Consider the following 23,054-nt stretch of genomic DNA (forward strand, 5'->3'; position numbering starts at 1 on the left):
TGTTACAATCCTGGGAGAGCAGACAGTGGGCTGGAGGCAGATAGCTGGAAGCTATTCTTCTACAGCAATGGTTAACAATAAAATGCTACTTACATAAGTGACTGTGAATCATATAAATATCCTCCTACTCAATTCCAACAACTTGTATTTCAAACTAAACTTCCCTTTAACTGGAACCTCAAAATTACTCCAACCACTCTAATACTATCAGACACAAGGAGAACTGTGATAAAGGAGAACAATACAAACACATGAACATATTACTAAGGCACCTTCCAGGGCCTTGGAAAGGGCGTGTGTAAATGGGGGGCTTTGAAGCTTAACCCTCATTAGTTTCATTGAAAATTAAGCCCTGCTGCTGACATTTTACTGGGATGCATAGAGAAGGATGTAAACACTTGTACTTAGTTGGCTATCTTGAAGCAGAAGTTTCTTGGATGTCCTTTATAACACTTTTTATTATGAAAATTTCCAATTATACACCAAAGCAGTGAGAATGGTATAACAGATATTCATGGTTTACATCAAGTTCTAAAATGATCAGATTTTGCTGATCTTGTTTACTTGGGTGTGTCCAGTTCCAGAAATTTTTAGGGGATAGATACAAAGAAGAATGAGTCACAGGCTCTGCCCTCATGTATGTATCTGATGAGGAAGATGTGGCATGAGTCCAGCAAACCCTGTCACTGCCCACGGGAGACCTCGGATCTGGGAAGGAGAGAACACCCTCAACCAGGAATGACCAGTAATGGATTTGAGGAGGAAATAAGCTACTTAGCAAACAAGTACCAAGCTGAAACAGAATTGAAATATCTGAAATACATATTCTGGTTTTCACTCTAGAATCTTCCTCTCAGCTTTGGAGAAAAAGTTCAATCTCTTTGCTATTTACCTAAATCTTTAATACTCAAATTTATTCAGATGTAGAACTTCCCTTTCACTTTCATCAAGAGGCTCTTAAGTTCTTCTTTGCTTTCTGCCATAAGGGTAGTGTCAACTGCATGTCTGATGTTATTGATATTTCTCCCAGCAATCTTGATTCCAGCTTGTGCTTCATCCAGCCCAGTGTTTCTCATGATGTACTGTGCATATAAGTTAAATAAGTGCAGTGACAGTGTATAGCCTTGATGTATTCGTTTCACTATTTGGAATCAGTCTGTTGTTCCATGTCCAGTTCTAACTGTTGCTTCCTGACCTGCATACAGATTTCTCAACAGGCAGGTCAGGTGGTCTGGTATTCCGGTCTCTTTCAGAATTTTCCACAGTTTGTTGTGATCCACAGAGTGAAACGCTTTGTCATAGTTAATAAAGCAGAAGTAGACAATTTTCTGGTATTCTCTTGCTTTTTCGATGATCCAGTGGATGTTGGCAATTTGATCTCTGGTTCCTCTGCCATTTCTAAAACCAGCTTGAACATCTGGAAGTTCACAGTTCACATATTGTTGAAGCCTGGCTTGGAGAATTTTGAGCATTACTTTACTAACGTGTGAGATGAGTGCAATTGTGCAGTACTTTGAGCATTCTTTGGCATTGCCTTTCTTAGGGATTGGAATGAAAACTGACCTTTTCCAGTCCTGTGGCCAATGCTGAGTTTTCCAAATTTGCTGGCATATTGAGGGCGGCACTTTGACAGCATCATCTCTTAGGATTTGAAATAGCTCAACTGGAATTCCATCACCTCCACTAGCTTTGTTTGTAGTGATGCTTCCTAAGGCCCTCTTGACTTCACATTCCAGGATGTCTGGCTCTAGGTGAGTAAGCATACCATCCTGATTATCTGGGTTGTGAAAATCTTTTTTGTACAGTTCTTCTGTGTATTCTTTTTTTTTTCCTTCTGTGTATTCTTGCCACCTCTTCTTAATATCTTCTGCTTCTGTTAGGTCCATACAATTTTTCCTTTATTGTGCCCATCTTTGCAAGAAATGTTCCCTTGGTATCTCTGATTTTCTTGAACACATTTCTCGTCTTTCCCATTCTTTTGTTTTCCTCTATTTCTTTGCACTGGTCACTGAAGAAGGCTTTCTTATCTCTCCTTGCTATTCTTTGGAACTCTGCATTCAAATGGGTATCTCTTTCTTCTTCTTCTTTGCCTTTAGCTTCTGTTCTAGTCACAGGTATTTGTAAGGCCTCCTTGGACAACCATTTTGCCTTTTTGCATTTCTTTTTCTTGGGAATGGTCTTGCTCCCTGCCTCCTGTACAATGTCATGAACCTGTGTCCATAGTTCTTCAGGCACTCTATCAGATCTAATGCCTAGAATCTATTTCTCACTTCCACTGTATAATCGTAAGAGATTTGATTTAGGTCACAGGAGCGGCTGCAAGGAGATACACCACGTCCAGGGTCAGAGAAACCCCCATAAGACAGTAGGCGCTGGAGCGGCTATGAGGAGATACCTCACGTCGAAGGGCAAAGGAGAAGCCCTAGCAAGACAGTAGGAGGGGCAAATTCACGTCTAGAATCAAACCCCGTTCCTGCCAGAGATGCTCAGAGGGCTCAAACAAACCTTGTGCACACCAGGATACAGGGATCCCACAGAGACTGAGCCAGAACTGTGTTTGGGCGTCTCCTGTGGAGGTACGGGTCGGCAGTGGTCTGCCGCAGGGACAGGGGCTCTGGGTGTGGGTGTGGTGTAAGCCCTCTTGGAGGAAGTCAGCATTGACCCCACCACAGAGCTGTCAGAACTCACACAGGACTGGGAAACAGACTCTTGGCGGGCAAAATAGAGCCTTGTGCACTAGAAACCAGGAGGAGGGAACAGTAACCCCACAGGAGACTCTCCTCTGGGTGTCCCGGAGTCTCTGACAGAGGCATGGGTTGGCGGTGGCCTGCTGCAGGGCTAGGGGCATGGACTGCAGCAGTGCATGCATGAGATTTTTTGAGGGAGGTCACCATTATCTTCATTACCTCCACCATAGTTTGGCCCCAGGTAAATAGCAGGGAGGGAACACAGCTCCACCCATCAACAGAAAATTGGATTAAAGATCTATTGAGCATGGCCCTGGCCATCAGAACAAGACCTAGCACCCTCTCAGTCAGTCTATCCCATCAGGAAGTGTTCATAAGCCTCTTATCCTTCTCCATCAGAGGGCAGAGACTGAAAACCACAAACACAGAAAACTAACTAATTTAATCACATGGACCACAGCCTTGTCTAACTCAATGAAACTATGAGCCATGCAGGACCATTCATGATGGAGAGTTCTGACAAAACGTGGTCCACTGGAGAAAGGAATGACAAACCATTTCAGTATTCCTGCCTCGAGAACCCCATGAACAGTGTGAAAAGGCAAAAAGATAGGACACTGAAAGATGAAGTCACTGAGTTGGTAGGTGCCCAATATGCTCCTGGAGATCAGTGGAGAAATAACTACAGAAAGAATGAAGAGACGGAGCTAAAACAAAAGCAACACCCTGTTATGGATGTGACTGGTGATGGAAGCAAGGTCCGATGCTGTAAAGAGCAATATTGCATAGGAACCTGGAATCTTAGGTCCATGAATCAAGGCAAATTGGAAGTAGTCAAACAGGAGATGGCAAAACTGAACATCGACATTTTAAGAATCAGCAAACTAAAATGGACTGGAATGGGTGAATTTAACTCAGATGCCCATGATATCTACTACTGTGGGCAGGAATCCCTTAGAAGAAATGTCATAGTCAACAAAAGCACCCGAAATGTTTGGGCGCAGTCTCAAAAATGACAGAATGATCTCTGTTCATTTCCAAGGCAAACCATTCAACATCACAGTAATCCAAGTCTATACCCCAACCAGGAATGCTGAAGAAGCTGAAGGTGAACGGCTCTATGAAGACCTACAAGACCTTCTAGAACTAACACCCAAAAAAGATGTCCATTTCATTATAGGGGACTGGAATGCAAAAGGAGAAAGTTACTCCAAGTTACACCTGGAGTAACAGGCAAATTTGGCCTTGGAGTACAGAATGAAGCAGGGCAAAGGTTAATAGAGATCTGCCAAGAGAAAGCATTGGTCATAGCAAACACCCTCTTCCAACAACACAAGAGGAGACTCTACACATGGACATCACCAGATAGTCAACACCGAAATCAGATTGATTATATTCTTGGCAACCAAACATGGAGAAGCTCTATACAGTTAGCAAAAACAAGACTGGGAGCTGACTGTGGCTCAGATCATGATCTCCTTATTGCCAAATTCAGACTTAAGTTGAAGGAAGTAGGGAAAATCATTAGACCATTCAGGTATGACCTAAATCAAATCGCTTATGACTATAGAGTGGAAGTGAGAAATAGATTTAAGGAGCTAGATCTGACAGACAGAGTGCCTCATGAACTATGGACGGAAGTTCATGACATTGTACAGAAGACAGGGATCAAGACCATCCCCAAGAAAAAGAAATGCAAAAAGGCAAAATAGCTGTCTGAGGAGGCCTTACAAATAGCTGAGAAAAGAAGAGAAGCCACAAGCAAACAAGAAAAGGAAAGATACACCAATTTGAATGCAGAGTTCCAAAGAATAGCAAAGAGAGATAAGGCAGTCTTCCTCAATGATCAGTGCACAGAAACAGAGGGAAACAATAGAATGGGAAAGACTAGAGATGACTTCAAGAAAATCAGAGATACCAAGGGAATATTTCTTGCAAAGATGGGCTCAATAAAGGACAGAAATGGTATGGACCTAACAGAAGCAGAAGATGTTAAGAAGAGGTGGCGAGAGTACACAGAAGAATTGTACAAAAAAAGATCTTCACAACACAGATAACCACCTTGGTGTGCTCACTCACCTAGAGCCAGACATCCTGGAATGTGAAGTCAAGTGGGCCTTAGGAAGCATCACTATGAACAGAGCTAGTGGAGGTGATGGAATTCCAGCTGAGCTACTTCAAATCCGAAAAGATGATGCTGTCAAAGTGTTGCACTCAGTCGGCCAGCAAATTGAGTGGCCACAGGACTGAAGAAGGTCAGTTTTCATTCCAATCCTTAAGAAAGGCAATGCCAAAGAATGCTCAAAGTACTGCACAATTGCACTCATCTCACACACTAGTAAAGTAATGCTCAAAATTCTCCAAGCCAGGCTTCAACAATATGTGAACCATGAACTTCCAGATGTTCAAGCTGGTTTTAGAAATGGCAGAGGAACCAGAGATCAAATTGCCAACATCTTCTGGATCATCACAGAAGCAAGAGGGTTCCAGAAAAACATCTATTTCTGCTCTACTGACTATGCCAAAGCCTCTGACAGTGTGGACCACAACAAACTGGAAAATTCTGAAAGAGACGGGAATGCCAGACCACTTGACTTGCCTGTTGAGAAACCTGTATGCAGGTCAGGAAGCAACAGTTAGAACTGGACATGGAACAACAGACTGGTTCCAAATAGGAATAGGAGTACGTCAAGGCTGTATCTTGTCACCCTCCTTATTTAACTTATATGCAGAGTACATCATGAGAAACCCTGGGCTGGATGAAGCATACGCTGGAATCCAGATTCCTGGGAGAAATATCAATAACATCAGATATGCAGATGACACCCTCCTTGTGGCAGAAAGTGAAGAAGAACTAAAGAGCCTCTTGATGAAAGTGAAAGAGGAGAGTGAAAAATGTGGCTTAATGCTCAACATTCAGAAAACAAAGTTCATGGCATCTGGTCCCATCATTTCATGGCAAACAGATGGGGAAACAGTGGAATCAGTGGTAGACTTTATTTTTCTGGGCTAAAAAATCACTGCAGATGGTGACTACAGCCAAGAAACTAAAAGATGCTTACTCCTTGGATGAAAATTATGACCAACCTAGACAGCATATTATAAAACAGAGACATTACTTTGCCAGCAAAGGTCTGTCTAGTCAAGGCTATGGTTTTCCCAGTAGTCATGTATGGATGTGAGAGTTGGACTATAAAGAAAGTTTAGCACCAAAGAATTGATGCTTTGGAACTGTGATGTTGGAGAAGACTCTTGAGAGTCACTTGGACTGCAAGGAGATCCAACTAGTCCATCCTAAAGGAAATCAGTCCTGAATATTCATTGGAAGGGCTGATGTTGAAGCTCAAACTCCAATACTTTGGCCACCTGATGTGAAGAGCTGACTTATTTGAAAAGACCCTGGTGCTGGCAAAGGTTGAAGGCAGGAAGAGAAGGGGATAACAGAGTATGAGATGGTTGGATGGCATGACCGACTCAGTGGAGATGAGTTTGAGAAAACTGCAGGACTTGATGATGGACAAGCATGCTGCAGTCCATGGGGTAGCAAAGATTCAGACATGACTGAGCAACTGAATTGAACTGAACTGAGTGCTTCCTTGGTGGCTGAGATGGTAAAGAATCAGCCTGTAATGCAAGAGACCTGGGTTTGATCCCTGGGTTGGGAAGATCCCTTGGAGGAGGGCATGGCAACCCACTCCAGTAATGCATCACTAGCTGCATTTCAGCGCCACAGGCTTAAATGATATTTTGGATGCAAGTGTACCTGCTAAGTCATCACTTAGCAGACATCTCAGACTCTTTTGTACGCCATGGGCTATTGCCCATCACGCTCCTTTACCCATGGGGTTTTGCCAGAAAAAATACTGGAGTGGGCAGCCCATCCTCATCTCTTTCCTCTGCTTCAAGCACTGACAGTTTCTTTCCTTTACTTCACGGCCTCACACACACACACACACACACACACACACACACAGAGACACGAAGAGAGAGTGGGGTGTATTAGACTTTAAGGCCGCTATAACAAATTGCCATGAACTGAGTAGCTTAAAACAATGGATATTTATTGTCTCACAGTTTTGGAGCCTCTACATCTGATATCAAGTTGTTGACACGACTGTGTTTCCCCTGAAATCTGTAGAGAAATCCTCAATTGCCTCTTCCTCAGTTTTGGTGGCTGGCCAGCAGTCTTTGTTGTTCCTTGGCTGCAGCTGCACGACACCAATCTTTGCCTTTGCCATCAAACAGCCTTCTCCCCGTGTGTCTCTTCCTCCATTTGACTGACTTCTTAGAAGGACCCTAGTTATTGGATTAGGGGTCCACCTACTCCAGTATGGCCTCATTTGAACTTAATTACATCGGCAATGATCCTATTCCCAAATAAGCTCATATTGTTGAGTCCTTGAGGTTAGGAATTCAACATATCTTTTGAGGAGTGGGAGAATATTCAACCAGCAAAAGATGGTAACCATGAGGAGGGCATCCCACAGAAATCAAAGACATTGCCTTGATTAAAGAATTTATTCCAAGAAGGGGTCCTACAACAGTGGGGGTAGAAGATCGAAAAACTTTTGAAGTATGTATTCCCACCTACTATTTGGTTTGCTTATGGACTAACTGGGTTTGATTGACAGGTGTATGCTATCATGAGTTAATGATATTAAAAAAACTGAATGCCTTCATATAAAGGCTGAATGACCCTGGATACAGGATACCAGCCCTATCCTTTCTCATAGTTTCCCCCAGCTATCCTGTTTGGAGGGAAATGATGGTGTATAATTTTGATGAGCAAATGGGATAAGTGATTGTTGTGATGAGGCTGTCACTCTTTGCCAGAGAACTGTCTTTGATGTCTAAAGTATTACTTGGGACCTAGATGAAAGAGTCATAAAATAACAAGCCTAACCAAGGGGATGCAGCTAGCATTTAGGAAATGCACCCATTTCTCTGTATCTCCTCTTTTCCTTTGATCAAACGTGTACACATTATTAATAAAAAGAAATACAAATTTTAAAAAGACATGAAGAGTGAATGGTAAAATGAACCCTGCCATAGTGCAAAAGAGAAACAAAAATCACAGCAATTTCACATCAGGCCCTCTGTTGAGATCCTATACAAGAACAGCAGTATGATTGGGATTCTTAAATGACAGTGGCTGAAATGGCTAATAAAAGCCTGCTAATGACACAGAAGCAAATCACCAAACAAACCCATCTCAAAATCCAGTTTCTCTTGAAGGGAAGGGCATGAACTTTATGGTTTGCACTGTCTCTTAATGTCGGACCTTAGGCAAGTTACTTAATCTCTCTCAAGTTTGCTATGTATAAAACTAAGGATAACTACCTAGCAAGGCTGTAGTGACCATTAAGCCAAACGCAGGACACATGTAACAGGTGCTTCACTAAATCGAAGCCTTCCACCTCCCAGCCCTGCAAATATATGCAAAATACAATCTTTGCCCACTACCCCTCACCTACTCTTCATCTCATTCTCTTCCTCTCTCTCTCTCTCTCTGCCAAAGATCTTATTTATAGTCTAGCAGAGGGTATATAAACAAGAGATGACTTGCATTTATTTTTAAAAACCAGTGTAAAACAATGTAATATACCACTGACTACTTAAGTGCTGACAAACTCGACATTCCTAAAAACAGCAAACACATATTGAGTGATCATTCATGCCAGGCATGGTGCTAGGCAAGGAGTATTCACTAGTAAGTGAAACATCTTCCCTCCCTGGTGGAGTTCAGTTTAGTGAACTGAATGGTGAAGAAGCAATGAATATATAATTGAAAAATATGTTCAGTGCCCATAAAGAAATGATCAGGTGCAATGATGGAGACTAATGAAAGGGCAGGTGGGATACTTAGTTTAGGAAGGATGGCGTTTCTGAGGTGACATTTAAACTGAAACCTGAAAGATGAGAAGTAAAGAACAAGAGCAAGTGTCTTCAAGACAGTGGAATCAGCATGTCCAGTGAGGCAGTCAGGAGCTAGAAGTGTTTGAGGAGGAGTTCTGGCAGTGTCAGCAAGATGGAAGGGCTGCCATGAGGTAAAAATCCAGTTTCTTACCATGGCCTCAATGTCCCACCTAAACTGCCCCTGTCCCCCCCCCGCACCCTCCCACATATCCTCCCCAGGTGTCCACATCACCTAGTCTTTCTGTCCTTTATGTGCTGGTCTCACTCCCACCTCAAGAATGAGAGGTTTGCTGCATTTGCTGTTCTTCTGTCTAGAACGCTCTGCCTGGATGACTCTCATAGCTTCTGGCCCCCGTGGTCAGTCAGGCCTCAGATCAAGTGTCATCTCTGGAGAGAGATCGCTAATTACCACCCCTCACCCAGCATAAACTTTTGGTGGTTTTTTCCTCTTCCCATCCCTCACCACTATCAAACGTTATTTCGATAATTTTTTGAAGTTTGTTTTTTTGTTTGTTTGTTTTATACTCTCCCCTAAAATAGAAGTCCCATGAGTTTATATTTCTTATTGCTATAACCTAGAACCATATCTAGACTATAAATGAAACTGAAATAGTACTTGTTGAATTTACAATGAATGAAATAAAGCTTAAAGAGGTAAGGCGAGGTATTAGAAAAGAACTAACCAAATTGTGTGAGAGTAAGGACTTCCTGGAAGAGGTATGTTTTCAGTTATTAAAATCAAAGGGGCAAGAGAGCGAAGGTGGCATGCAGGTAACAAACAAGAATTGTGGAAATCACTCGTTCATTCCCGTCCTTTTTCACTAGATTAGGAACACCTTTAGCACTGGACGGAGAAGGCGATGGCACCCCACTTCAGTACTCTCATCTGGAAAATCCCATGGACGGAGGAACCTGGTGGGCTGCAGTCCATGGGGTAGCAAAGATTCGGACATGACTGAGCAACTGAATTGAACTGAACTGAGTGCTTCCTTGGTGGCTCAGATGGTAAAGAATCCGCCTGTAATGCAAGAGACCTGGGTTTGATTTCTGGGTTGGAAGATCCCTTGGAGGAGGGCATGGTAACCCACTCCATTAATGCATCACTAGCTGCATTTCAGTGCCACAGGCTTAAATGATATTTTGCATGCATGTGTGCCTGCTAAATCATCACTTCGCAGACATCTCAGACTCTTTGGTACCCCATGGGCTATTGCCCATCACGCTCCTTTGTCCATGGGGTTTTGCCAGAAAGAATACTGGAGTGGGAAGCCCATCCCCATCTCTTTCCTCTGCCTCAAGCCCTGACAGTCACTTTCCTTTACTTTACGTACACACACACACACACACACACACACACACACACACAAAGAGAAAGTGCGGTGTATTAGATTTTAAGGCCCCTATAACATATTGCCATGAACTGGGTAGCTTAAAACAATGGATATTTACTGTCTCACAGTTTTGGAGTCTCTACATTTGATACCAAGTTGTTGACACGACTGTGTTTCCCCTGAAATCTGTAGAGAAATCCTCACTTGCCTCTTCCTCAGTATTGGTGGCTGGCCAGCAGTCTTTGGTGTTCCTTGGCTTGCAGGTGCACGACACCAATCTTTGCCTTTGCCATCAAACAGCCTTCTCCCCGTGTGTCTCTTCCTCCATTTGGCTGACTTCTTAGAAGGACACTAGTTATTGGATTAGGGGTCCACCTACTCCAGTATGGCCTCATTTGAACTTAATTACATCGGCAATGATCCTATTCCCAAATAAGTTCTTATTGTTGAGTACGTGAGGTTAGGAATTCAACATATCTTTTGAGGAGTGGGAGAATATTCAACCAACAACAGATGGTAACCATGAGGAGAGCATCCCAGAGAAACCCAAGACATTGCCTTGGTTCCAGAATTTATTCCAAGATGGAGTCCTACTACAGTGGGGGTAGAAGAGCAAAGAAACTTTTTAAGTGTCTTTATCCAACTACTATTTGGTTTGCTTATGGACTAACTTGCTTTGATTGACCGGTGTATGCTATCATGAGTTAATGATATTAAAGAATCTGAATGTCTTCATATAAAGGCTGAATGGTCCTGGATACAGGATAGCGGCCCTATTCTTTCTCATAGTTTCCCCCAGCTATCCTGTTTGGAGGGAAATGAAGGTGTATAATTTTGATGAGCAAATGTGATAAGTGATTGTTGTGATGAGGCTGTCACTCTTTGCCAGAGAACTGTCTTTGATGTCTAAAGTATTACTTGGGACCTAGATGAAAGAGTCATAAAATAAAAAGCCTAACCAAGGGGATGCAGCTAGCATTTAGGAAATGCACCCATTTTTCTATATCTCCTCTTTTCCTTTGATCAACCGTGTACATATTATTAATAAAAAGAAATACAAATTTTAAAAAGACATGAAGAGGGAATGATAAAATGAACCCTGCCATAGTCCAAAAGAAAAAAAATCACAGCAATTTCACATCAGGCCCTCTGTTGAGATCCTATACAAGAACAGCAGTATGATTGGGATTCTTAAATGGCAGTGGCTGAAATGGCTAATAAAAGCCTGCTAATGACACAGAATCAAATCACCAAACAAACCCATCTCAAAATCCAGTTTCTCTCGAAGGGAAGGGCATGAACTTTATGGTTGGCACTGTCACTTAATGTAGGACCTTAGGCAAGTTACTTAATCTCTCTCAAGTTTGCTATGTAGAAACCTAAGTAAAACTACCTAGCAAGGCTGTAGTGACAATTAAGCCAAACGCAGGGCACATGTAACAGGTGCTTCACTAAATCGAAGCCTTCCACCTCCCAGCCCTGCAAATATATGCAAAATACAATCTTTGCCCACTACCCCTCACCTACTCTTCATCTCATTCTCTTCCTCTCTCTCTCTGCCAAAGTTCGTATTTATAGTCTAGCAGAGGGTATATCAACAGGAAATGACTTGCATTTATTTTTAAGAACCAGTGTAAAACAATGTAGTATACCACTGACTACTTAAGTGCTGACAAACTCGACATTCCTAAAAAGAGCAAACACATATTGAGTGATCATTCATGCCAGGCATGGTGCTAGGCATGGAGTATTCACTAGTAAGTGAAACATCTTCCCTCCCTGGTGGAGTTCAGTTTGGTGAACTGAATGGTGAAGAAGCAATGAATATATAATTGAAAAATATGTTCAGTGCCCATAAAGAAATGATCAGGTGCAATGATGGAGACTAATGAAAGGGCAGGTGGGATACTTAGTTTAGGAAGGATGGCCTTTCTGAGGTGACATTTAAACTGAAACCTGAAAGATGAGAAGCTAGATGTGTAAAGAACAAGAGCAAGTGTCTTCAAGACAGTGGAATCAGCATGTCCAGCGAGGCAGTCAGGAGCTAGAAGTGTTTGAGGAGGAGTTCTGGCAGTGTCAGCAAGATGGAGGGGCTGCCATCGGGTAAAAATCCAGTTTCTTACCATGGCCTCAATGTCCCACCTAAACTGCCCCTGTCCTCCCCCCGCCCCCCCCACATATCCTCCCCAGGTGTCCACATCACCTAGTCTTTCTGTCCTTTATGTGCTGGTCTCACTCCCACCTCAAGAATGAGAGGTGTGCTGCATTTGCTGTTCTTCTGTCTAGAACGCTCTGCCTGGATGATTCTCATAGCTTCTGACCCCAGTGGTCAGTCAGGCCTCAGATCAAGTGTCATCTCTGGAGAGAGATTGCTAATTACCACCCCTCACCCAACATTAACTTTGGTGGTATTTTCCTCTTCCCATCCCTCACCACTATCAAATTTTATTTCGTTCATTTTTTGAAGTTTGTTTTTTTTTGTTTGTTTGATTTATACTCTCCCCTAAAATAGAAGTCCCATGTTTATATTTCTTATTGCTATAACCTAGAAGCATATCTAGAATATAAAGGAAACTCAAATATTACTTGTTGAATTTACAATGAATGAAATAAAGCTTAAAGAGGTAAGGCGAGGTATTAGAAAAGAACTAACCAAATTGTGTGAGAGTAAGGACTTCCTGGAAGAGGTATGTTTTCAGTTATTAAAATCAAAGGGGCAAGAGAGCGAAGGTGGCGTGCAGGTAACAAACAAGACTTGTGGAAATCACTCGTTCATCCCCGTCCTTTTTCACTAGATTAGGAACACCTTTAGCACTGGACGGAGAAGGTGATGGCACCCCACTCCAATACTCTCATCTGGAAAATCCCATGGACGGAGGAACCTGGTGGGCTGCATTGCATGGGGTTGCTAAGAGTCGAACAGGGCTGAGCGAGTTCACTTTCAGTTTCATGCATTGGAGAAGGAAATGGCAACCCACTCCAGTGTTCTTGCCTGGAGAATCCCAGGGACCGGGGAGCCTGGTGACCTGCCACCTATGGGGTGGCACAGAGTCGGACACTACTGAAGCGATTTAGCAGCAGTGGCAGTTAGCGCTGAAGCCGCGTTTTACTAATCTTTCACCAGCGCCTGTCCCGGGACCTGGCACACAGATAGGGTTTTACACAATGACTGACTGTGAGGTGCGCAGAAGGGTCTATTAACTCGGCTGCGGTGCAGTTTGTGGCTGGCCACTAAGCCTGGCAGCACCAGTGCGAGGGAGCAGACGGCTTTGCGGAAGACGGCCTCGGCGGGTGGGGGTGGGGGGTGGGGTGGGAAGCGCCCCCCGCGCCTGCGCGTTATGGCGGGGAGCCGGCAGCGTCGGCGCGCGCCTGCGCAGTGCGGTCTTTCCCGCCTCCGACAAGATGGCGGCGGCCGAGTAGCGCGGGGGCGGGTTGTGGCCGCAGGAAGCCCGGCCGCTGCAGCGGGCCGAGGCGGGATGCTGTTCCCAGGGAGCGCCGTTGGCCACCGGTGAGGAAGGTCAAGCACAGAGCTGCCTTCCCGAGCCCCCCGGCGCCCCCTACGTACACCCCCGTCTGCTCGAGTGCGGTCGCCGCTTTGCCTACTTCGCTACCGCCCTGTGCTGTCGGGTCCGGAGCTCCGGCGGCGGCAGGGGCTGTGTCCGGCAGGAGAGGAAGCGCCCGGGCTGCGTCCGTGCTTCTGTCCGCGGGGCGAGCGTCTGGCAGGTGGGTGAAGCTGCAAGCTTCGGTGTCTCCTCTTGGGGCAAAGCTTTCTCGGCTTTGCCCCGCCGTGGCTCAGACCCTGGTGGTGTTCAGCCGGACTCCACCGCTGCTTTGTCTCCACGTCCCGCCCCCTCTCCGCGCCCCGCTCCAGGCCTCCGGCTGGCCCCTGACTTTGCGTGCCCTCCATTCCCACGCAGGGGCCGGGGGTCGCAGCGCCGGCCGCCCTCCGCAACCTTTCCTGCCTCCTGCTGAAGCGTCAGCCCTGGCAAGCGGTCCCTCCTTCACGTTAGGTGGGTGGGTCGTCTGCCTGTTTTAGTCACCTCCCCATCTTCCTGGTCTCGACCTTTTGCTTCCTTGAGAAGTCTTTTTAACTGTCTGGAAAGCTTTCCCAGGCTTATAGACTTACAAAGAAAAGCTTGCTATCCAGACGCCAGTGGATTTTGTTCATCTTGTCGGGGGGATCCAGCCCCCAGGAGACTTTGATGGTTTTGAGGAATGGTGCCAGTGACGGCAAGTGATTCTTCATCTAAATTAATCCTTTTCTTACTACAGCGAGTCTTTGGTCTCTAAACTTTTTTTTTGGGGGGGGGGCGGGGCGGACGGAGGGACATATGTATACTAGATCCAGGGAAAGAATTGAGAAGTGGTCCTGGTTTTAAAAGAAGGCTTTGTGAGGGTAAGAAATGTAATAGCCCAAGAAAGGATAAGCGATTTTAGTGATTCTTTTATTCACTGTTAGGCTAAATCGTCCGTTGAAGCTTCACAATCCTGTGTTGTCCAAGCCCTTTGTTTTATTTGGAAAGGACTGAAATAGAGAAAACGCTTTTTAAACTTGAAACTTCTCAAATTTCTTGGGTTCTCAATTGTTATTAGTACTACTTGGCAATCTTTCTTGTACTTGATATTTTCTGCAAAATTTAGATTGTGCCAGTGTCATTTCTTCTTCATTTATTACTAGGGCAAGAGTAGTCAGAATTAATGGTGTAAAAAGTGCAAACTGAAGGAGGGATGTGGTAGTGGAGGTTGCCATGTCTGATTTTTCCCAATTTTTTCCTGTAATTGGATAATGTGTCAAGAGCAGCAGAATGGTGAAAAATGAAGCTATGAGTATAAATGGTAGTGTATCCACTGAGATTGCAATGGGTGGAGCTTTTAAAATTAAATTGAGTGATATCCTTTTTTTGAAGCCATGCTAGGTGCTCTCCAGAGTTTCTAAAGCACAAACTGTTGTTGCCTTATTGGAAATTTATGCTAAAAGTCTTTTAACAGGTGGGTTACAATTGGCCTGACAGATTTAACTTTTTGTTCTACCTCCTGACACACATCTGCCTTAACCTTTATTGTAGACTTTTAGCCTCTTGATGAATTTCTTAAATTTGGAGATAGAATTGTTCATTTTAAAAGGAGAGGAGATATTTTAGGTGTTTGATTCCTGTACGGGCAGATTCATTCACTTGTTTGTTGCTGTGCTATGCTAAGTCGCTTCAGTCACGTCCATCTCCTTGCAGTCTCCACAGGACAGCCAGACTCCTCTGTCCATGGGACTTCTCCAGGCACGAATATTGGAGCAGGTTGCCATTTCCTCCTCCACAGGACCTTCCCGACCTAGGGATCAGAGCCACATCTCTTCTGTCTCCTGCGTTGGCAGGTGGGTTCTTTACCACTAGCGCCACCAGGTAAGCCTGTTTGTTTCCTGCACCCGAGGACTGCGTGTTTTTACAGGCACTTGTCTCTCAATTCTGTGCTTTTAGCTGACGGGGTAGTGCTCAGCCCTAGGTAGTAGCTCATTGCCTGAGGCATTGTGTCAAGACCTGTCTGACCACAAACAAGCACTCTTCCACACTTATGGAACCCGATTTCTCTCTCTCTTTCTTCCCCTCTTCCTGTCTTTAGGAACCCTCCCGTCTTTGTGTCTATTCATTCAATTCTTTAGCCTACTGCTCTTTTCATTTGCCTCCCCTAGTCACCAGGATCCCATGGTCATCAGTTTTTACCAGCCCATCATTGATACCTTAGAATACTTAACTTTATGTCAATTTATCTTTCTAGTGCCCAGTTCTGAACAGGCCTAATCACTATCTTGATCCCTGAAGGATACAAGAGACAGTTGTGTGAGGATTTTGGATTGTTTTCATACCAGTTAGTGTTCTGTTATCCTCCAGATCTATAATGTCAATTGTGAGGGGTTTTTTTGTCTTAATTCATGAAAGTGTTTATAGCAAATAACTTGATCTTTTCCTTTCCTGAGAAAAATCTCAAGCATCTGAGGTATAATCTTTTCTATCCTGATATCATTTCTTTATTTACTCTTCTCTGAAAAGAAGGAATTGTCCTTCCTTTTCTTCAAGAGCAACCTTCTCCAGATGTGTCCATGATCATCCCTCTTTATCTTTCTTTCTCAGTAATTATCCATGATCACTCCTTTTTAAGTTTTGCCCTCTCTAGCCTCCATGCATGCTTAAATATACCTTTGCCAGGGCTGCCAAACACCGTGCTGTGTGCCGTGCAGCTCACAGAAGCCAGTCTGAATTTTGAGCCTGCTGTGCCACTGTATTTTTATTCTTTAATCCTAGGAGCCTGGTGTAGTTGTTGTTCAGTCGCTCAGTTGTGTCCAACTCTTTGCAACACCAAGAACTGCAGCATGGCAGGCTCCTCTGTCCTCCATTACCTCCTGGGGTTTGCTCAAATTTATGTTCATTGAGTCGGTGACACTACCTAGCCATCTCATCCTCTACCACCTCCTTCTCCTTTTGGCTTCAGTCTTTCCTAGCATCAGGGTCTTTTCCAGTGAGTTGGCTTTTCGCATCAGGTGGCCAAAGTATTGGCACTTCAGCTTCAGCATCAGTGCTTCCAGTGAATATTCAGGGTTGATTTCCTTTAGGATTGGTTGATCTTCTTGCAGTCCCAGGACGCTTAAGAGCCTTCCCCAGCACCACAATTCTCAATTCTTTGACACTCAGTCTTTATGGTCCAACTCTCACATCCATACATGACCACTGGAAAAACCATAGCCTCGACTCGACGGACCTTTGTCGGCAAAGTGATGTCTCTGCTTTCTAGTATGTTGTTGAGGTTTGTCATAGCATTTCTTCCAAGGAGCAAGCATCTTTTAATTCCATGGCTGCAGTCACCATCCACAGTGATTTTGGAGCCCCCAAAAATAAAGGTCTGACACTGTTTCCACTGTTTCCCCATCTATTTCCCATGAAGTGATGGGACCAGATGCCATGATCTTAGTTTTCTGAATGCTGAGTTTCAAGCCAACTTTGTCATGCTCTTCTTTAACCCTTATCAAAAGGCTCGTTAGTTTCTCTTCACTTTCTGCCCTTAGAGTGATATCATCTTCATATCTGAGGTTATTGATATTTCTCCCAGCAGTCTTGATTCCAGCTTGTGCTTCATCCAACCCAGTGTTTCTCATGATGTACTCTGCATAGAAGTTAAATAAGCAGGGTGACAAGATACAGCTTTATTATAACTCTTTCCCAGTCAGTTGTTCAATGTCCGATTCTAACTTGCTTCTTGACCTGCATACAGGTTTCTCAGGAGGCAGGTAAGGTGGTCTGGTACTGGTGTTTCTTTAAGAATTTTCCACAGTTTGTTACGATCCACACATTCAAAGGCTTTAGCGCAGTCAATGAAGCAGAAGCAGACGTTTTTCTGGAATTCTGTTGCTTTCTCTATAATCGAACAAATGTTGGCAGTTTGCTCCCTGGTTCCTCTGCATTTTCAAAACCTAGCTTGTACATCTGAAAGTTCTAGGTTCACATTCTTTTGAAGCCTAGCTTGAAGGATTTTGAGCGTAACCTTGTTAGCATGTGAAATGAGTGCCGTTGTATGGTAGTTTGAACATTCTTTGACATTACCTTTCTTTGGGATTGGAATGAAAACTGTGACCTTTTTCAGTCTTGTTGCCACTACTGAGTTTTCCAAATTTGTTGACATATTGAGTGCAACACTTTAGCAGCATCATCCTTTAGAATTTCAAATAGCTCAACTGGGATTCCGTCACCTCCACTAGCTTTGTTGGTAGTAATGTTCCCTAAGGCCCCCTTGACTTCACGCTCCAGGATGTCTGGCTCTGGGTGAGTGACCACAGTGACTGGTGTACTGTTCTCTGTGTATTCGTGCCACCTCTTCTTGATATCTTCTCCTTCTATTAGGTGCGTACCATTTCTGTCCTTTATGGTGTCCATCCTTGCATGAAATGTTCCCTTGATGCCTCCAGTTTTCTTGAAGAGATCTCTAGTCTTTCCCATTGTGTTGTTTTCTTTGCATTGTTCACTTAAGAAGGGTTTCTTATCTCTTCTTGGTATTCTCTGGATCTCTGCACTCAGTTGAGTATATCTTTCCCTTTCTCCCTTGCCTTTCACTTCTCTCCTTTCCTCAGCTCTTTCTAATGTCTCCTCAGACAATCACTTAAGCTTCTTGCATTTCTTTTTCTTGGACTAGTTTGGTCACTGCCTCCTATACAATGTTACGAACCTCTTTCCAGTGATGAACCTCGTATATAAACTCATATAAAACATATGAATCTCTTTCAATAAACTCATATATGAACCTCTTTCAGTTTTACGAATCTGGTAGACACTTTGTCTACCAGATCTCATCTCGAATCCATTTGTCACCTCCACTGTATAATCATAAGGGATTTAATTTAGGTCGTATCTAAATGACCTAGTCGTTTTCCCTACGTTCTTCACTTTAAACCTGAATTTTGCTATTAGGAGCTCACGACCTGAGCCACAGACAGCTCCAGGTCTTCTTTTTGCTGTCTGTGTAGAGCTTTTCCATCTTCAGCTGCAAAGAACATAATCTGATTTTGGTATTGACCATCTGGTGATGTCCGTGTGTATAGCTGTCTCTTGGTTGTTGGAAAAGGGTGTTTGCTATGACCAGCGTGTTCTTTTGACAAAACTCTGTTAGCCTTTGCCCTGCTTTTGCCCTCCAAGGCAAAACTTGCCTATTATTCTGGGTGTCTCTTGGCTTCCTATTTTGTATTCCAATCCCCTGTGATGAAAAGGACATCTTTTTTTTTTTTTTTTTTTTTTTGGTGTTTGTTCTAGAAGGTGTAGTTCGAGAACTACAGCAGTTCTACTTCACAGAACTGTTCAGCTTCAGCTTCTTTGGCATTAGTGGTTGGGGCAGAGACTTAAGATAACACTGATATTAAACAGTTTGCCTTGGAAATGAACTTAGATTATTTTTTTTTCCCTGAGGTTGCACCCAAGTACTGCATTTAGAACTCTTGTTGACTATTAAGGGCTACTTCCTTTCTCCTAAGGGATTCTAGCCCACAGTAGTAGATACAACAGTCATCTGAATTAAATTCGCCCATTCTCATCCATATTAGTTCAGTGATTCCTAAGATGTTCATTCTTGCCATCTGCTTCACCACATCCGATTTGCCTTGATTCATGGACCTGCCGTTCCAGGTTCCCATGCAAAAAAGGAGCAATAGCTCTTTACAGCGTCGGACTTGACTTTAACCATCAGACACATCCACACAACTGAGCGTCATATCCGCTTTGGTCCAGCCACTTCATTCTTTCTGGAACTAACGACTGCCCTCCACTCTTCCCCAGGAGCATATTGGACACCTTTTGATTGTGGTTCTCATCTGCGGTGTCTTATTTTTCTGCCTCATGCTGTTCGTGGGGTTCTCGCAGCAGGACTGCTGGAGTGGTTTGCCGTTCCCTCCTCCAGTGGGCCACGTTTTGTCGGAACTCTTCACCAGGACCCGTCTGTCTTGGCTGGCCCTGCACGGCATGGCCCATGGCTTCACTGAGTTACACAAGCCCCTTCACCACGATGAGTCTGTGATCCATGAAGGGGTATAGTAGGAAGGACATTTACTTTTAAGCTTCAAAGATCTGATTTTGAAGTCTACTGAAACCAGTTACTGTCTTTGTGGCTGTGGGCAACTTACTACTCAGGCTGTGTTCTTTGTCTGTAAAGTAGAATGTTATACGAGGAAGACATGGCAACCCAATGCAGTATTCTTGTTGGAGAGTCAGCATGGACAGAGGAGCTTGGTGGGCTATAATCCATGGGGTCACAAAGAGTCGGACAAGACTGAGCGACTAAGGACACCACAGAATGTTATACTTACCTCACAGAGTTGTAATCGACGGAGTTTAACACACGTTACATGTCTTTCCAAGGGTTTGGTGCGTTATGGAGTTCTTAAAAGTGTAAATTATTCTTTCCTTTGCACTCTGACTTCCCTTACCATCACAGCACCGAAATTGGTTTTTAAAAAGTCATCTTGATGATCTAATTACCAAAGCTAACAGCCTTATCTCAATCATCCATGGTTGTCTTAGACCGCTTCTGAAATATACTCCATAGGAATGAAATGATCTGATTTCTTGTTTCTTGACTTTATAGTTCCTGATTCTCTTATGTCTGAAAGTTTCTTTACATTCCCTGCAGTGTCTCGATTTTGCTGTTTCCCCTAAACATAGCTGTTTCCTGTATCAGTTAGGATGCAAATAGGATTTAAAAACAGAAGAAGTGTATTAGCTCAGGTAATTGGCAAAGGCATAGGTAGGATTAGTTTAAAGGGCAGTTTGTGCATAAGCTTGGCTTTGCTCAGTCCTCAGTCCTCAGTCAGCACAGAGGTTCTGTGTTTCCGTTTCCTCTAAACTGCCCTCCCATTTGGGTTCCTGCTCAGACTGGCTTCCCCTCTAGATTGAATCCAAGTGCTTTCCATCTTTATCTGTAGTGTGGCGACCTTTGTGCTCAGGTTTATCCTTTCATAGTTGCATGTTTCTCTTTCTGCTCCAGGCACCACATTCTGACACAACCACCAAAGACGGGAGGAAGTTTGCCCTCTCATCTCTTGATGAGGCAAGTAAACCTTTTACAGAAAGCCTGTATCAGATTTCATTTTGGACTAGCATTTCAGTCTAGGAAGAAATTAGATGAATGGCTACAGGGAAGATAACCAACATTGTCAGTGACATATATTGATAATATTGTATGGAGAAGTAAGCTTAAATGAATGAGAATTTTCAGATAGTAGTGGCATTCTTAAAGCACTGCTTATCTCAAGAGCGGGTATAAGCTGTACTTAGGACTGAATCAGTCATTTAGATAGTCATGAATGACTAATTAAAATGGATTACTATATAAAATTAGTATATTTGAGTGGTATATCCCAGTTCTTTTAAGGTTGTTGTTAAGAACATTTACGCGTGCACTGTGAGGAATGGATACAGGTAGCAACTAACAGGGAATAGACCTGTGGTTCTTCTTGAAGATGAGTGGTGTTTGGAAATCTGTGGGTCTGGTAGAGACGAGATATACCAAGTGTCCTGTGATGTTTGCCAGCAAAACAAGAATTGTCCCTTCCAGAATACCAATAGTGCCCCTGTACACTGAAAAAACAAATGCTTTGGTTTTTTTCAAAGAATTCGCTGAGATTCCTCTGTATACTTATATTGCAAGTGACAGAAAACCAAATTCAGACTGGCTACACAGTAAAGGGCATGATTAGGTCTTGTCCTTGAACTTCATCTGGGGCTTCATCCAGTCTGAAATCATCAAGGACTTGGCTTAGTTTCTCTGGTCCTGCTCTGGCATTCCTCTTGTTTTGGTTTCGCTCTCAAGCGAGCTTATCTCATGGTAGCAAATTACTGTAACACTTTCAGACTTAATACTCTCATTTCATATGTAAAGTAAAATGAAGCATATCTTTTGTTATTTGGTTTTGCAAGTGTTTGTTGAATGTCATCACTGTTGAAACTTCCCTGAACACCTGCCCCTAAAAGTGGATTACTTCCTCTGTTATGTTACAACTTCACAGAACTCTGTTGCATGCCATGTTCTATGGTTATTATGCTCATATGTCTCATGCATTAACTTGCCTTAATTGTCTGTGTGTTCTTAATGTGTAGAATACTCTCTGACTAACCATTTATGGATGAATGAGAGGAAGGAAGGATATGGAAAGGGGCAGGGAATCATAAGAAGTCCCCATTCCTTCCTGTTACTGAACCCTGAATTGTGAACATTGTACTCCTACCACCAAAGTATGTGTGTAATGCTCTTGTGATTGAGAATGAATTCATTTGAAAGCTTTACTGAATTCTAGTAGTGTTCCATCATTATTTTCTCAGCAAAACTAAAACCAGTTACCATCTTTTGTTCTTTCAACAAGTATTTTTGAAAGCCTGCTATTGGCAGGTCATGTGACACAATGGTAAACAAAGTAGAGCTGTGCTTCCTGAGCTTAAATATCAGCGAGGGGCATAGACATTATTCATGTGTGCACACTCAGTCGCACACACACGTCAGGTAGCTCACAGGGTTTGAAGCAGAATAAGATAGATTCAGGGGATTAAAAAGTAACAGGATACTGTAACACTTCAGGTAGTTTGGTGAGAAAAGGCTTTTTGAGAAGCCCTTTTCTGAGTGAAGTGGATTAAGCCATGGAACTATCTGGAAGGAAATGTTCGGGTAGAGCAAGCAGCAGCTTCTAACGTGGAAATGTCCTTGGCATGTTGGAAGAGCAGCATGTGGGAGGCCGTGGCTGAAGCGGGGGTGGGGGGTGTGTGGCAGGGCAGGTCAGAGGGTAGGTGTGGGCAGGGTAGACCAAGGGGAGTTCTGAAGGTCATTTAAAGACTTGATTTTATTAGCTAGAAAGTCTGGAGAAGGCAATGGCACCCCACTCCATTACTCTTGCCTGGAAAATCCCATGGATGGAGGAGCCTGGTGGGCTGCAGTCCATGGGGTCGTGAAGAGTCAGACACGACTGAGCGACTGCTCTCTCACTTTTCACTTTTGTGCTTTGGAGAAGGAAATGGTAACCCACTCCAGTGTTCTTGCCTGGAGAATCCCAGGGATGGGGGAGCCTGGTGGGCTGCCGTCTATGGGGTTGCACAGAGTTGGACACGACTGAAGCGACTTAGCAGCAGCAGCAGCTAGCTAGAAAGTCACTCAGTCGTGTCTGACCTTTGTGACCCCATGGACTGTACCAGGTCTCCCACATTGCAGGCGGATTCTTTATCAGCTGAGCCACAGGGAAGCCTCAAGGGAACTTCCCTGGTGGCTCAGATGGTAAAAGCATCTTCTTGCAATGCAGGAGACCCGGCTTTGATCCCTGGGTGGGGAAGATCCTCTGGAGAAGGAAACAGCAACTCTCTCCAGTACTCGTGCCTGGAAAATTCTGTGGATGAAGGAGCCTCGTAGGCTACAGTCCATGGGGTCGCAAAGAGCTGGACACAGCTGAGGGGCTTCACTTTCACTTTTCACTTTCTAGCTAGAAAATTGGAGTTGATATATGTTTGGAAATCTAATTATTATTCTTAAGTTATATTATTTTAAGTACTAATTATGATTAGAAGTTCTCTCTGTGCTAAGTAACTAGCATATGATAGACTTAACACAATTTAAA

The 23,054-nt window shown here is 43.7% G+C and overlaps 1 long non-coding RNA gene across 1 annotated transcript in view; it reads left to right on the forward strand.

Annotated features, from left to right (window-relative positions):
* LOC136165528 (uncharacterized) overlaps positions 1-23,054 on the forward strand; it is a 274,130-nt gene that overhangs the window by 229,215 nt on the left and 21,861 nt on the right. Inside the window, exon 4 of the long non-coding RNA XR_010662548.1 lies at positions 15,163-15,302. This is a non-coding gene — a long non-coding RNA (uncharacterized lncRNA). The remainder of the gene's footprint in view (positions 1-15,162; positions 15,303-23,054) is intronic.

This window comes from Muntiacus reevesi, chromosome 3, assembly GCF_963930625.1.
Source record: "Muntiacus reevesi chromosome 3, mMunRee1.1, whole genome shotgun sequence".
Lineage (NCBI taxonomy): Eukaryota > Metazoa > Chordata > Mammalia > Artiodactyla > Cervidae > Muntiacus > Muntiacus reevesi.